The sequence below is a fragment of the Solanum verrucosum genome, unplaced genomic scaffold (genome assembly GCF_900185275.1).
Source record: "Solanum verrucosum unplaced genomic scaffold, falcon-dt-bn FXZP01000181.1, whole genome shotgun sequence".
NCBI classification, from domain to species: Eukaryota; Viridiplantae; Streptophyta; class Magnoliopsida; order Solanales; family Solanaceae; genus Solanum; species Solanum verrucosum.
Window position 1 is genome coordinate 3,142,418 of NW_026020407.1, and position 16,186 is coordinate 3,158,603.

The following is a 16,186-nucleotide window of genomic DNA, read 5'->3' on the forward strand; positions in this document are numbered from 1 at the left end:
TCCAATATATCTGGCAAAATAGTTGTTACAACTTCTCTTCAGTCTTGTTTGTGGAACGGTTGTACAAATTGAATCGCTTCTCGACTAGGCTTCAGAAAGCAAAACCCATTAACAACACCATATTCAGGTACCTCACCGATCGACATCATTTTGTTCTCTCATTTTTTGTTTTTGTTCTTCGTTCAAGATTATCTTTTTGGGTGATCAATTTGTTGGGATTTCTGAATTATTGCTTCTGTTTCATCGGACTAGGGAGATTGATGGTAGAAAATGTTTTCTTTCTTTTTCTGTTGTTAACATTGACTAAAATATATAGAAAGACAAATATGGAGAAGTTAGGAAATCAGTCTTTGTGGTATAAAGTTTACAACTTGCCGCTAATGCTTTAACCTGTAACCTATATGTTCTGTTCATCATAATGACTCAGTGTGAACTCTTGGACATTAGTTGGTTATGTTACCTATCCTAAAAATTAATTTTCAAGAGTTAGGTGGCCCTATTTGTAAAACCTGCAATTCTTGATTATCATTTATTCTTTTGTTGTTGTTTAGATGTGACATTTCTGTTTTTGGAAATCAAACTAGAACATTTTTGCCTACAATTGTGGCATTATAGTGTCATTAATAAAAAGAAAAAGTGCCCGAGAGGTCTTTAATGAAATCGTCACATGTCTAAATGTTTCCAGACAAAGGGGACGGCAGCAGCATGCAATACCATACAAAGGTAAAATAGATTACCCAACCGTAAATTCTCCCAAATATATTAGCTTTTCAATAGGCCTACTAGCCTTGAATTTGACGTTTGTCGTAATATGTTGTGACTGGTGCGTTTTTCATTCTATTTTTCCTTTTGTTATGTGTGTGAGATGGTTTTTGGTGATTTTAGGATACATCAGTGAACTTCTAATGGGAGGACACTCGGTTCTATGTGCTGATGGTCTCATCACACCTGAATCTTCACATTTGATGCAAGGTGCTGAGGATGCAGGATCCTCAGGGGGAAGTTCTTACTCTCACAGAGTTGTTCCGTCAATCTCTGGTGAGGAAGAAGAAGAACCAGAAGCTGGATTTGAAGAAGAGCCATTAGTTCAAACTGTGGAATGCCGAATTTGCCAGGAAGAAGATAGCATGGAAAATTTGGAGATTCCTTGTAGTTGTAGTGGTAGCTTGAAGGTATCATTGTAAAGTTGAGTACTTTTTGTTCTTATTGTTGAATTAGCCACTGAATATTGATATCAGTGGTGCTTGTGCATGTAAATGTCAATCATGTTGATCCTACTTTTGTCTAGTTAATTTTTCTAGTAACTCAATAATATTTTTTTAAAGAACTTGAGGTTGTCAGGTATTGACATTAACAGAAGCTTATAATATGTACTTTCCACCCAGCTAAGTCTTCTCTTTCTTACCTGCTAACCCCTAGGATGGGAAGTAGGTCCCTTGTTTTTCATCAGTATCTCTAGTTGTATTTATTTGTTGGTAAGGGTAATCTGCTTACATATTTTGTACCCCCGAAGCGACACTTTGTTCCACTCATTTCATTTATACTTTAAGCACGATTGCTATAGTATATACTTCCTCGACCACTTTATGTTGCTCCCTTTTGGTAATAGGCATAAATATCCCCACTCTACTTTTGTATTCCTGCTATGGACACTAAGCTCCTTTTTGTTGTTGTCCACCTAGGTTCTTTTACTTGGTTATTGAAGAACATTGTTATCCTTGAGCTAGTTGCTTTCTTTTTCTTTTTAATTTCTTTTGTTTGCATTCATTCTTGTTCTTTGGTTTGATTCAAAAACATCAAGCAAATATTAGTTAGGTTTGGTAATTGTTGCAATTGATACTTTGTTACCTCACTCTAAGACCTGTTAGTTATTCTGAAATAAAGTGACCACTTGTTTAGGAGTTAGCAAGCGGCTTCTATATAGGTCTCGCAGTGCAAAGAACATATTTAGGGGGTGTTTGGATTGGCTTTTTTTAAGTAGCTTATAAGCTAAAAGCTGAAAGCCATAAGTTGGTTGTATCCAACTTTTGGGTTTTAGCTTCTTTTTGTACTTTCTTAGCATAAAAAAATTGCTTATAAGTATTTTTTGTGTTTCCCAAACACCTCCAATAATAAAAAAGAGCTTAAAAGCCAAAATCTACCTAAAATAAGTCCATCCAAACACCCTCTTACTAACATTTCTACACCAAAACACATTCAACGCCATTGCTTTTGTGCAGGTTGCCATGTTCATGTTCCTGTTTGTCAACTGTTTTGAAGTCCCATGGGAGATTAACGGTCCTGTATAGATATAGTTGGGTGTTTGTGTGCTAAGCATAAGATAGAAGGCTTATTTACTCAAATGACCTACTAAAGCCGAAGAATGCTTTGCTTTGTCAAGTTGCAAAATGATTTTGTATACTAATTCATTAATTTATAATTAATAATATGGAGGATTCTCACATAGTTGACCTCGTATGATGTGGGGTCAAGGTGTATTTATTGATTAATTGGTTTTACTTCCCTTGAATTAGCCTTATTTCAAAGTTCTAAGAATTATAGATGAACATGTTTTATCTGCCATTTGTGTACTAATGGGCTTTCACCGAACGGCTGACTGTTTCTTTTCTTTCTCTTGTATACTGTCTGCAATTTTCCACATATCCAGTATGCTCATAGGAAATGTGTTCAGAGATGGTGCAATGAGAAGGGAGATATAATTTGTGAGATCTGTCATCAGGTAATATGTCGTATCCTTATTAATCACTTGATGGCATTTTAAATTTCGAGTAAGAGGATTTCTCCCATCCCAAAAGAATTTTGGACATAAGGTGACTGAGTGAGTTGAAGGATTGTTAGATAGAATAATAGGCTTCAAAATTATTTGATATGTGCCTGGGTGTCCCTTATCCAATGCACTTTCATTGCCGGTTTGGGAGGCCTCCCAGCCTATGCAGCACATGAATTGTGCCTTGCTTTTCCATTTTTTAACCATTCAGAAATTTGGGTACTTCAATTACAAATATGGATGTCAGGGGCCACTCCCTAAAAGACTTTCTTGTACTGTCACACTTAGTAATTTGTGCCAAGTGACATGTTCACTTAGATAATTCTCTCTAACCTGCAGCCCTACCAACCTGGATATACTGCTCCACCACCGCCTCCTCCCTCTGAAGAAACTGTCATTGACATCAGGTACTATCAGGTCATAGTTATTTCCTGACTTGGTATGTCAAAATTTTGAATCATTGTTCCAATCATCCCTTTTTAATCCTTATAGAGTGTTTCTTTGTGTGAGATTTTTGGTATTTACATAGGTATTTAGGAGTTTTTTTAAGCTCTTTAGAGACGTACATGCCACTAGAAAATACAGAGAACTTCTAGGACCTTTTTATTTTATTTTGTATAATGTTGGCCTGAGATTAAATTGATAAACAAGGTAGTGATGATTCATATTGCCTACCCAAATTTTGTTTGGAAATGAGGCATAGTAGTTGTTGTACTCTGAGATACAGATGTAGGTGTGCATAAAACCTTGGGAATATAAGTTTTCAGATTTTTGTATTTAGACCTTTCCCTTTATTCGATAATATGATATTCTAAGCTTCTGGTTGATTGTATAACATTTTTAATCATATTACAGTGGTGAACAGAAACTCTTCACTAACTAAAGTCCATCCATGTTATTCATTTTTGAATTTCCATCAGTTTATGAAGCTGATCGGCAATATTTACTATGTAAACGAATTTCCCTTCATTTTTATTATTGCATTGATTTTTCATTGTATTGAAAATGAAAGTGGGACTCAGGCATATTCAGACCTTTTTATAGGGAAAGAAAGATCTTCACTAACATGAACTAGTTTTATATTTGTTAACCAAGGAGAGCAGCTTTTTAAGAAGTTCATTATTGTTTTCAATAATCTATTCTAGTATGTTGTTTACTGTGTTTCGATTATCACATTATTTTATTGTTGTTTTCCGCTCCTTTTGGGTAGGCTTTGCACTGTTACCTTGTTACTCACCATATTCTCTTCATTGCCTCCTTATTTGTACCTGAATTTGTTGCACTTGAGCTGAAGATCTTTCGGAAACAACCTCTCTACCTCCACGAGGTAGTGGTAAGGTCTATGTACATTCTACCTTCCCCATACCTCACTTGTAGGATTTCACTGGGTATGTTGTTGTTGTTGTTGTAAGGGTTTTATGACATGTTGAGCTTTTTTATCTTTCAGTTTTCTTCAAAAATACACTATTAGTGCATAGTTTGGTTAATCTGGAGAATCCCTTTTTTTTTGTACCAGTTTTTGTTGTTAACACTACCTTTAAGCCTTTGCTTCTTCCACTGATTTAGTGGACCATAGTGGGTATATTTTTCCTTCTTTCTTCTATGGTGTTATTGGTTATTGATGCTTCTCCACTTGCAGCCTTGCAGTACTCTTGTGGTCCTAGACCTAGAGCATTCCAAACATGTTAGCATACCCTTTTGATGCGATTAGCTGAAAATCTTGTGTTCTATGTCACTAATGGCCTCATCCATGTGAAATTTTCTTTCAGTGGTGGCTGGACAGTGGCTGGCACTCAGCTCAATTTAAATGACCCTTGACTTCTTTCGATGGCTATCACAGAACGCCATCTTCAAGAGGCTAACCATGACGAATATGTTGATGCAAGTGCTAGTGGAGCTGCATTTTGTCGTTCCGCTGCTTTATTTGTGAGCTACTGTAACTATCTGATGTAATCAAAACTTGTTCTGTTGTTACTTGCTAATATAGGGTAGTGGGAATGTGGGAATATGCATTAGAAACCATTCATATGGCTGATATCAAGAAGATCAGGAATTTTTCCTTTGGGGAGGAGAATACCTTCTTAATTTTTTGAAAATTTGAAATTTCCTGCTAAGAAGTGACATAATGGTATGTAAGACGAGATCTGAGTGTAGTTGGAGGAACACGGTGATCAGATTTCATGGAAATTGCGTTCTTGTATTCTGTCCCTGATTTTAGAGAAGAAGACAAGGAAGATTTTCTTCACTGGAGTATCCAAAAAAAAATGAAGAAACTTAAACTGACTTATTCGCCCTTAACTAATAAAGAAGATTAAAAAATGTGTCCACCAGTGTCTGTGTGTATATTCATGTTCATTTTCTTTAAAGTGGAAATGTGCAAGAGGAAGGCGGAGGGTGAAGATCCTGTGCTGTAATTCATGCTTTTTCCTCTTTTCTCCTTCTGTGCTCAGTCTTTTTTCCTACTTACTACCCTTTTTTCCCTCTGGTTTTAAAAATATTCAGAGATGACATTCACTTTCTGCCTAAATGTGTTTAAAGGTCTTTAGTGTGTGTAGGGAACGTAGTCCTGCTCATTTAGGGATGTCAAAATTAGGAATACTAGGTAAATATCTTTTAATGTGTCAGAAAATTGGATGGGGTAATAAAAACATGCTTAAGTCTTTTGTTTTAGGTTGTTCCTTCGTTCTAAAGCTACCTTTACCCTATTTGAAGCTTGTGTCATGATCTTGGTAACCTTATTGAATGATGTGTTTTATCCTGCAGTTAATGGCCCTCCTCTTACTGAGGCATGCTTTTGAAAATGGCGAAGGTGATGATGAGGGTGTTTCTGCTTTTTTCTCTGTAAGTGGATGATAAAATGAAACTCTCTTTTCTGTGGTGACTATATGACACATCCATAGAAGTAAATAGTGTGTGACATTAATGATCTTGTTGATCCTTGACACAGCTTTTTTTGCTCCGTGCTGCTGGTTTTCTTTTACCTTGCTTCATCATGGCTTGGGGTATCAGTATATTGCAGCGTTGAAGACAAAGACAGGTTAGAGGATTTTCTGGTTTTCATAAATTCTCAGAAGGCTATTAACATGTGTATCTTCATTCTTGCAATTCTAGTGATATATGTTTATGCATAATGCAAAAGGCTTGTGCAAAATGATGTGTGTGTTTGAGTAATATTTATACATTAATGCCTTGCGAAGCGCTGGGCCCATGCATTTGTAATTTAAAAACTAGTCTAAAGTTGGAGTAGTTATCGCTTATTAATGCTCCATGGTAAACTAGCTATAGTGATAATGTTAGGGATGCATTGGAAGTCATTAATTTAAGTATTTAATTATATTTTTAGTTGCTTTATTTATTATTCTAGAATAGGGTTTAGTTTTAGAGTTTCATAAGGATTAGGTTAAGTTATAGTTATTAATTTGGAATAGGATTTAGGTCTCCTACTTTCATAAGAATTAGACTTCCTATTGATGTAATAAGACTCCTATTTAAAGGGGCTTTTGATGAATAAATCGGTAAGTCATAATTCAGCAAAAAGCAGGAGATTAGAGTTCTCTCTTCCATTGAACTCTAAGGTTTCAGTCTCCCTTTGAAGAGCTGAAGAGATCGGAGTTCTCTTTTAATGAATTCTAAGGTTTTAGCCTCCCTTTAACGAGCTGATTTATATATCGCCCTGTAAATCGATCCTTCCTAAAGATTCATAACAATTTGGTATCAGAGCCTAACACAATGGGCGATGAGATCAGTTCCAAATTTCGAGAAGAACGTGCCATTACGGGAACCCTAATAGACTCTAAAATTGCAGCAATGGAACAACGCCTCAGCGAAAAAATTGTCCAAGTCATTCAAGAACAATTATCTAGATTGGGAGTTGGCTCCACAAAACCAGCAACCCATAGACCTGAGTCATATAGCGCCCAGACAACTGGTAGATCAACAATTCCTGCTACTAAAGGCAATACACCACCTATTCAACTAGCCGATAAGAATCATACAACAAGTGGTTATTCACCTTTGATAGTGCCAAGCTATGCAATGATGAATTTTCCTACTTTAAACAACATCAACAACCCATTAATTTGGGCACATCATTGTGAGCAATATTTTGAGCAATTTGGACCTCATGAAGGTAGCAACCTAATGGATGAATTAGTCACGCTTCAGCAAACTGATAGAGTCGAAATTTATCAATGTTAACTTCAAGCTAGGGCTGGAATTGGATAAGTTGATATTGATCCAGATTTTCTGGATGATTGCCCCGAAACTTGAGCTTGAGGACAAGCTCTTTCAACGTATGGGGAGTAATGTTAGGGATGCGTTGGAAGTCATTAATTTAAGTATTTAATTATATTTTTAGTTGCTTTATTTATTATTCTAGAGTAGGGTTTAGTTTTAGAGTTTCATAAGGATTAGGTTAAGTTATAGTTATTAGTTTGGAATAGGATTTAGGTCTCCTACTTTCATAAGAATTAGACTTCCTATTGATGTAATAAAGACTCCTATTTAAAAGGGCTTTTGATGAATAAATCGGTAAGTCATAATTTAGCAAAAAGCAGGAGATTAGAGTTCTATCTTCCATTGAACTCTAAGGTTTCAGTCTCCCTTTGAAAAGCTGAAGAGATCGGAATTCTCTTTTAATGAGTTCTAAGGTTTCAGCCTTCCTTTAACGAGCTGATTTATATATCTCCCTGTGAATCGATCCTTCCCTAAAGATTCATAACAGATAACCATCTTTTGTTGTCTTATGGGTTTTGTATGAAATGGAAAACTTCTATTCTTTCTTTTACTAATAAGTAATGTTTTTTGAAAAGAGTTCAGTTTTAGTTTTGAACTTCCCTACTTCAAAAGAATTCAATCTAATTCCGCGATACATCTTTATTGTCACGGCCAAGATTCACACCTAGCTGTGTTGGCATCCAACACTCCTAAGTTAGGCAAACCAATGATTCGGTAATCAACTCAACATATTCCCAATGATTAGAAACATAGTCCAACTCATGAAATCATATAATATCTAAGTCTGATGGATAAAAACAACGCGAAAGCAATCCAAACATGTTCCAAAAACAGGTGATAGTAGTCATGAGCATCTAAGAGTAAAAATAATATAACATTGTCTAAAATAAGTACAAAATCTGTACAAAAGTGAATAAAACAAAAATGATACCCTAAGCTACCATGAACTATTTGATAACTCACCACAAGAATCACGCCTGGGGAACAGTGGTACAAGAATTCAAATCTGCACTGTATGCGAGAAAAGAAAGGGGTGAGTACGGGGAGTACTCAGTAAGTATCATTGACTGTCCCCAAGAGAGTAGTGAATAGACAAGCATTGAACAAAAACAGTCGTTTTACCATGATCCTGTGCAATAAAATAAAAAAGCAGCTAGAAATATACTCCAAACAGTATAATAACTCAACAGGTTCAATTTCACAAATGAAGCACAAAAGATATGCCTTAAAAACTCAAAAATAATAATCACATAACAGTTATCAATCATGAAATACGTTGAAGGCCCAAACTTTATTCAGTACGACACCCCACCAGGTACCTCAAATCACAAAAACACTTTCATTAACTAGCATGCATCTGCCTACATAAGACAACCACGATCTCAGCAAACCAGAACCAACATGCACACCACATGGGAGGTACCAAGTCACGGTGACTCAAGAGCAATGGATCCAAATCCACCCACACACAATTTGATCATATCAATGATTCCATGGACTCAACGGCCCCTATATCACGACGTCAACATCTGACTCGCAATAGTTCTCACAAATTCGTGTATCCACCGAACTCTCAAAAGTCCACATCACTGTCTCAAATCAAACTCTACTCTCACTGTCCTTAATGTCCACCCACAACTGTCCTCAATGAGAGAGAATGCTTGACAACCATGGGGTAAGGCACTGGCCCAGCCCCCACTTTTGACTACTTTGGGACGGGGCATCCCCGTCGATCTATCTGAGGCCACTATACGTCATTTTAATTACGACCCTTCACATGCTCAGCCGATTAACACTACTGAGTATGACTGCCAAATGGGGGTGGTGCAGAATAGAGTTGCCGTGCGAGATACTGATCAGAGAGAGACCTTGCTATGCTGGATGGCTAGGCACATTGTTGAGGAGGGGGTAAATGCTGAGTGGGTCCGTGACATGACCCAGCCTATAAAAAAGGCTACTCTCAACTTTGCAGCCAAGTTCTGGTGGTCTATCATCCGTGCCAGATTGTCCCCCACATTAGTTGTTAATATTGTGACTTGAGACCAAGCTGTGATGCTAGCTTCGTTGATGGTGGGGCACGAGATAGATTTCTCCTAGATTCTGATAGCCGAGATTCATGAGAGGGTTTTCCGAGAGAAGACCACTTTACCATTCCCTTGTCTAATCTTTCGCCTATGTAGAGAGGCTATTGGTCCTGTTTGGGGTTGTGATAGGATGATAGAGGTACCAAGACGGTCGATGTTGGTTTGATACGAGATGATGCAACCTCTGTAGTTCCACGGAGGGGTATCCCGTTTGATTTACCGCCTATAGGTGAGACACTTGCTCCTAACAAGACAGATGAGGGCACGATTCCTTCCCTTACCGAGGAGCATGATGTGACTGCTCCACCTTCCACTTTATCCGACCTGGCTGTGAGTACACCACGTGCTCCTACTCTACAGGGTTTGCCATGCTGCTACTAGCCAGAGTCTAGAAATTGGAGACTCAAATGGTGACTCTTGCAACATATTAGGCCATGGATGAGGAAATCCGTAGAGGAATCAGAGGCCCGAACTGAGAAGGGTGTTGAGGTGAAGATATAGGCAGTGCACTGGAGGATTGATGCTTTTGAGCTCTGGATATTGGAAAGGCCTCAACCTGGCCTATTGTGGATCTAGCTGCGTTCCAGGCGAGTTGGCCTAACTTCGGGCCGATATTGATGCTTTGGACACTGGTGATGCTGATGTCTCGGAGCCTGCCCGAAAGGAGGATGCTGGAGATGTAGTGCTTAATGCACTATTTGGTGAGGATGAGCCTACTATTAACCCTTCTCATGCGGCTGGAAAGCGCACACGGGCTTTGGATTGTACTATGGATACGGAGGAGGAGCAGAGAGCTAAGAAGGAGGAGAAGCAGTAGTTTTTAAGGCGGTGAATAGATAATTGCTACTTGATGAGGAGATGTGACAACTTAGAGAGAGGGAGTTGGCTGCTGGTGCATCAGCTTCGAGAGGCACTACTTATGGTGTTCCCCCGGTTATAGTTGAGGGCGTCGCTCATGTTGACCTAGCAGGTTTGAGGCTACCGGACCCACCCGCTTCTTGATTGGTCTTCGACGCTTATGCGCCACAGGTTCGTCTCATCCTATGTTTTATTTGTTTTGTGCATTGGTGGCATTGCACTATATTTTTTGTGAGAGTGGGGTGAATGGATTGTGAGTGTTAGGGTGAAGTCTGAATAACCCAACTCACAATCCTTCCTTGGGGTTTTCTAGCCCGTGTTATTTTTCCTCAAGGAACTGTTTAATTTCTATTGAATCGGCATGTCTAGGATAGTATTAAGTGTAGAAGTAGACTAGAATGAAAGCATGATGGCAAAAGAGCATGAAAAGTGATACCCCTCAAATTTTTGATATGTGTTGTACTTGTGTGCTTGATAAGTTGAATGTTTAGGATCTTTGTAAGACATGATAGAAATCGATTATAAAATATGGCTTAAGCTATAACATGAACCAAATACATTGATGATTTGATGTGAAACAAGGTGTCATGTGTGTGTGTGAGATTGTTTATATATTCATAGAGTACGTGCCAATCTAGAACTTGCCCCGTTGGTCTTGCTAAGATGATTTAAACTGGAAATTGGGACTTAAGCCTAAAAACAGCCAACCAAAAGAATAAATTTCTCCCTTCGATCCAAATACACCCAATTCATCTTCCCTAAAAATATTTTTTAACTCTGTTTTTTCCCTGGTCCCTCCTTGGACATTGTGTACCTCAACTCAAGCTAAAATCCTAAGTTAAGGTGGCTACCGCAAAGTTTTACCTTGATTTTGGCCCTGGTCCTTCCTAGGACATTGTGCAGCTCAACTCATGCTAATCATCTAAGTTGAGGGTGGCTATTATGAAGGAAAACAAGAAAGAAAGTGTGTGAAAAGAGTCGTGTGTAGAGAAAAGAAAGAAAAATGAGTAAAGATGTTGAGCGTGGTGTGAATGAACAAAAAGAAACAAAAGAATGAAAAACCTTAAATAAAAAGATAAATCAAACAAGAAAATCAAGTCAAAAATCACACTCAAGCTTCAATGAATCATAAGGAGAAGAGCATGGTGAAATAATGATTGAAATCCCTTCAATTGCAGTAGTTAACCAAGTGGTGAAGCTACGGAATCGCGTTCACCTCCGTGATTGCACAGAGGAAACCCAGATGGTCCCCTTCTTAATTGCGATAGGGAAGTACCAACTTCCATCCTTTTACTGCAATCTTGTATGACAACTGCATAACAAAAAGTCTGCATCATTACACTTCCCAAATGCACCAAGGCACCCCCAAGCCCCTCAGGTCCCAAAAATCACGTGGGGCGCTAAAACCTAAAATGATTGGGTTGTTACATTTATCCCTAGTCAATGTTAAGCATTTAAGCTTTTCAAATGGTGATGCAAAACACAATTGAAGAATTGTTATATTCATGGGGAAAGTCACTAGCTTTGTACATGGGAGGAATCATCATAGCTACTTTGAAGCTGCCCAAATTGAGGCTCTGGGATCGCACCCAAAGGGTAGCGGCTGCGGGTTTCCCTTGTCATAAAAAAAAAAAAAAAAGTTTGAGGCTCTGAGTGATATCCACATCTCATTTTCACAAAAAAATCTATAATTTGTCTCAGATCATTTGGGGTGTAGATTCAATCAGTTTGGTAAAAGTGAAATGCGATCAGTTTGCTAAAAGGGAACACCGAACTGTAATTAGTTCGGTTTGGGACATGATTTGGATTTCTCCGAGCAAAAAGAAAAAAAGAAAAATAATGGAGCTGCAAATGGACCCAAACCTCTTTTTTTCTCTCTTAATTTTTCAAAGTTTTGTACTCTATACATAATTTCTCTCCTATAAATGCAATACCTTCTTGTGCCTGCTTATTATTATTAATATTATTATTATTATTATTATTATTATTGTTATTGTTATTGTTATTGTTATTGTTATTTGTAATAAGAGAACCTTACTGTGTCTTGTATTCAACTTACATGAAATACAATGGACCGTCTCAAGGATGATTTTCACCCTCTAGTTTGTTGAAGAGCGTCATGGCATCCCTTCTTCCTGGATCTCTTCTGTCATTATCCTTTACTCCTCCCTCCAACCCTGCTCAATCATCATCCTTTCTCCTTCAAGCTTCTCCATTGGTGACTGCCATACCTGCACAAATAGTTCCTTTTATGAGTATGCTTATCCATTCTCTCCTTCCAGTGCAATCTTAACCCTCAGCTGCTACTGAAAGAATTCTTTAAGCATACTTTGATTATTATCAATAGTATTACGAGTGTTGTTAATACTTCCTAAGCTGGATGATCACAAAAGTTTGTCTGCGATCTTTGTTCTTGGCCACTTCTCTTTTTTCGGTCTTCCTTTGTGGAAGCAATATTTCTTTGCGCTACTTTATCTCTCCCATAGGCATAACCTTCTTCGTCTTCTGAGACTTCCTTTGAAGATTTATCCCTACTTGTTGTCTAAGGCCTCATCCTTTCCTGTTGGGATGGGAACCATCCTTGGTGTCGAGTTGTAGCAGATGTACATTATACTTTCTGTAAGTAGTGCATATATATGATAAAAAAAAGTCACAATTATCCGCCATCATCTGTGTCAGATGTTTCTTTACCCTTGCATGGACAAGATATATCATTGAACATTTCTCCTGATTCTCTCTCCATCTTAGCAGCTACCATCTCCCAAAGATACTTTCAATTGCTATGCTTAGCTGAATTGAACTCCCCCTCAAGCTCACCCCAAGTAGTTGTGAAATCCCTGGTCTTCTGATTACTCTACAGAACGTTCATCCCATTTAGGAAACTCATTCTCTTCTCAAACCACCAAGGTTGGAACCGCCGGTGGCTGAAGTGGAGATTTAGTCGGGAAGGAAGTGGAGGGAAGTTGAGGAAGCATCAAACGTTGGGTAAATGGTCTGTGTTCAATTTGGACTTTTGTCAAAACCTCCACAAATTAAAAATACTGCAAAGCATATGGGAAAATGATCAAGATGGTCCTTAATGTATGTAGGTTTATTATTTTAGTCCTTAATATATATTACTTGACAAAAGCAGTCCCTAATGTATATGGCTGTGCAAAATTCAGGTCAAACCAATAATCCGAATCAAAAATTGGGTTATTGGGCTAATGGGTCGGGATATTGGGTTAATGGTTCGGGTGTTGGTTTATCATATCATGATATTGGATAATCGGTTCGGGTGTCGGTTTGGCTAAGGTGAATTTCGGGCCACTCGATAACCCAATATGAAACCGTTAATATTTGAGGCCTTTTTAGAAATGTTAAATCTTAAGTCCAGTTTAAAATTAGGGCTCAGAGCCTAAAACCTCACTTCTTAGTTCTTACGCCTCCCTTTTCATTCTCAGTCCTCAATCGTTATAATTCTCACTTCTTAGAAGAACTCAAAAGTAGCTTCTCAATCCTCAGTCCTCACATCACTCCTCAGACCACATCGTCGTCTATTCAGGCCTGCTATCACGGTAGCACCTGGTGGTTGGTAAGTCTCAAATACTCACTTTCATAGTTTCATTAGCCGACTATTTGTAGTTCTTGTTTAGCCTTTATTTATGTTCTGCCTTTGTTTTTAGTTATTGTTCAAACTTCAGACCTTTTTTAGTTCCTTCAACAATCAACAGTTCATCCACCTTTAATATGAACCAGTTCAATCAATGATTATTTTATGTCTTTTCGCAGTCTTAAGTCTTTGGTGAAGTATCATGACTGAAAATATCTTAATTGATAAGGTTGTTGGTGAAAGTGGAGCTTCAAATTCAAATGTAATATATGAAACTCAAACTGTTGAGTCCAATGTAAAGAAAGAAAGGAAAAAAGGTCTCGTGCTTGGGATCATTTTACTCATAAAATTGATTTTGATGGAACTAGTAAGGGTGTTTGCAACTATTGTTAGAAAGAGTATTGTGCTGACTCAAAGGGACATGGTACGACATGGATGCTTACTCATCTGTCCAAATGCCAAAAGATGTCTTGTAATATTGATATTAAACAGGCAAAATTAGCATTTCAACCAGTTATAGGGGGTAACAAGGGTGATGTAGTTGTTGTTCCGTGGAATTTGATCAAGAAGAGTGTAGGAAGGCTTTGTGTCATATGGTAATTCTTGATGAACTTCCTTTCATATTTGTTGAAAAAGAAGGTTTTAAACAATATATGAAAGTAGCACAACCTTGTTTCCGCATTCCTTCTCGTACCACTGTGACTCGTGATTGCTTTGATCTTTTTGATGAAGAGAAACATAAAATGATAACTCTTTTTAAGGAAACACAACAAAGAGTGTGTTTAACCACGGATACTTGAACTTTCATTCAAAGAATCAATTATATGGTTATTACTACTCATTGGATTGATAAAAAATGGACTTTCCATAAAAGAATAATAAACTTTTGTCTAATTTCTAGTCATAGAGGTGAAGATCTAGCAAAGTCTATTGGTAAGTGTTTGCACGAGTGGGGATTACATCAGATTTAGACTGTTACAATTGATAATGCTAACTCAAATAATGTGACAGTTGTCTAAGCAATTGACTAAGTGGGGGACCAACATTATGGGTGGTAGTCACCTTCACGTGAGGTGTATGGCTCGTATTGTGAACCTTATTGTTCAAGATGACATAAAAGAAATAAATGTGTCTATTGAACGAGTTAGGCAAGCAGTGAGATACATTAGACAATCCCCGACTAGGTGGAAAAAGTTTCAAGAATGTTGTGAAGATGAAAATCTTGTTAAAAAATCTTTGTGCTTGGATGTTCCTACAAGCAAATTAATTGGTGTATTGTTTTTTTTTCCTATCATTCAAATACACATTAAGTCAAAGACATCTACCTTCCTCTTCTTTTAGTAGATTTAGTAAAGGAAGCCTTCAGCTGTACATGTCCTCAATTGAAGATTTTTTAACAAGTTTGGCCAAATCTAAAGAGAAAAACAATAACTAATCAAGGCTCAACTCCTAAGCAACAAAAATATTTAATAAACTATTCACAATTTTACATTGGTGGAAGTTTCTTTCCATACTTTGTTCAAGTTGCTCAAGAAATCTAAATCTTCCTCAATATTATAGGTTGTGGTTCACTTCGAAGCCAATCTTGAAGGCACACTAGAGCTTGTACCAATTTAGGAGTCAATGAACTCCTAAATGAATCAAGAATGCGTCCTCCAGTACTAAAAGCACATTCAGATGCCACACTTGAAATAAGAATAGCTAATACATCTCGAGCCATCTCAGAAAGGAAGGGGAATCTAGGTGAGTTGACTTTCCACCAAAGCAACACATCAAAGTGTGCTTTTCCAATTTCAATATCTTCTTCAAGATATTTATCCAATTCTGTCTTAGAATTTGTACATCCACTTCCCGATGTATGTTTATGTAATTCCTCAAAGAAATTCCCAAAATCTCCTATAGGTATAGACCCTACCTATAGACCCCGAACCAGATTCCTCAAAGACTTGACCACTTTTATCATTTGAAATAGGATTTTCGTACTCATTAAACAAAGATTTCATATATGTTCGTACACCACTCTCTATATTTTCCCCTTTGTCCCCAAACAATTTTTTAAGTGTAAAACTAAGAGTGCCAAATTTGTGGCGAGGATCCAAAACTCATGGTATGAAAAGCATCTTATTCATTTTGTCTGTATCACCCCAGTATTTATCAAATTTTTCCTTCATCGTTACTGCCATATCAACCAAAACTTTATCTTCAATTAATATCAATTGTCAAGTAAACACCAACTTGACAAATTTCAAGAAAATGAAGATTTGATGTCACATATCGTGATCCAGATATCTTCAAAGTAAGCTTAAAAAACATTTCAAGGAATTTTTCAATTCTCTTTACACTCTCCAAATCACTGCTCAAAAGTATACCTGTAGGAATTCCATCCTCATTATCAATATACTTAAGATGATGTACCAAGACAATATCCCGATCGGCATAATCTAAAATTGCACATTCATATTCAATAGCCCTGCTCAACATGATTTAGGTGGAACTCCACCTTGTAGGAATATCCAAGCACATATTTCTTAACAAGATTTTCATCTTCACAACATTCTTGAAACTTTTTCCACCTAGCCGGGGATTGTCTAATGTATCTCAATGCTTTCTTAACTCGTTCAATGAACACATTTATTTCTTTTATATCAT

The 16,186-nt window shown here is 37.4% G+C and overlaps 1 pseudogene; it reads left to right on the forward strand.

The window, feature by feature from the left end:
* LOC125840505 (uncharacterized) overlaps positions 1–16,186 on the forward strand; it is a 29,343-nt pseudogene continuing 13,157 nt past the window's right edge.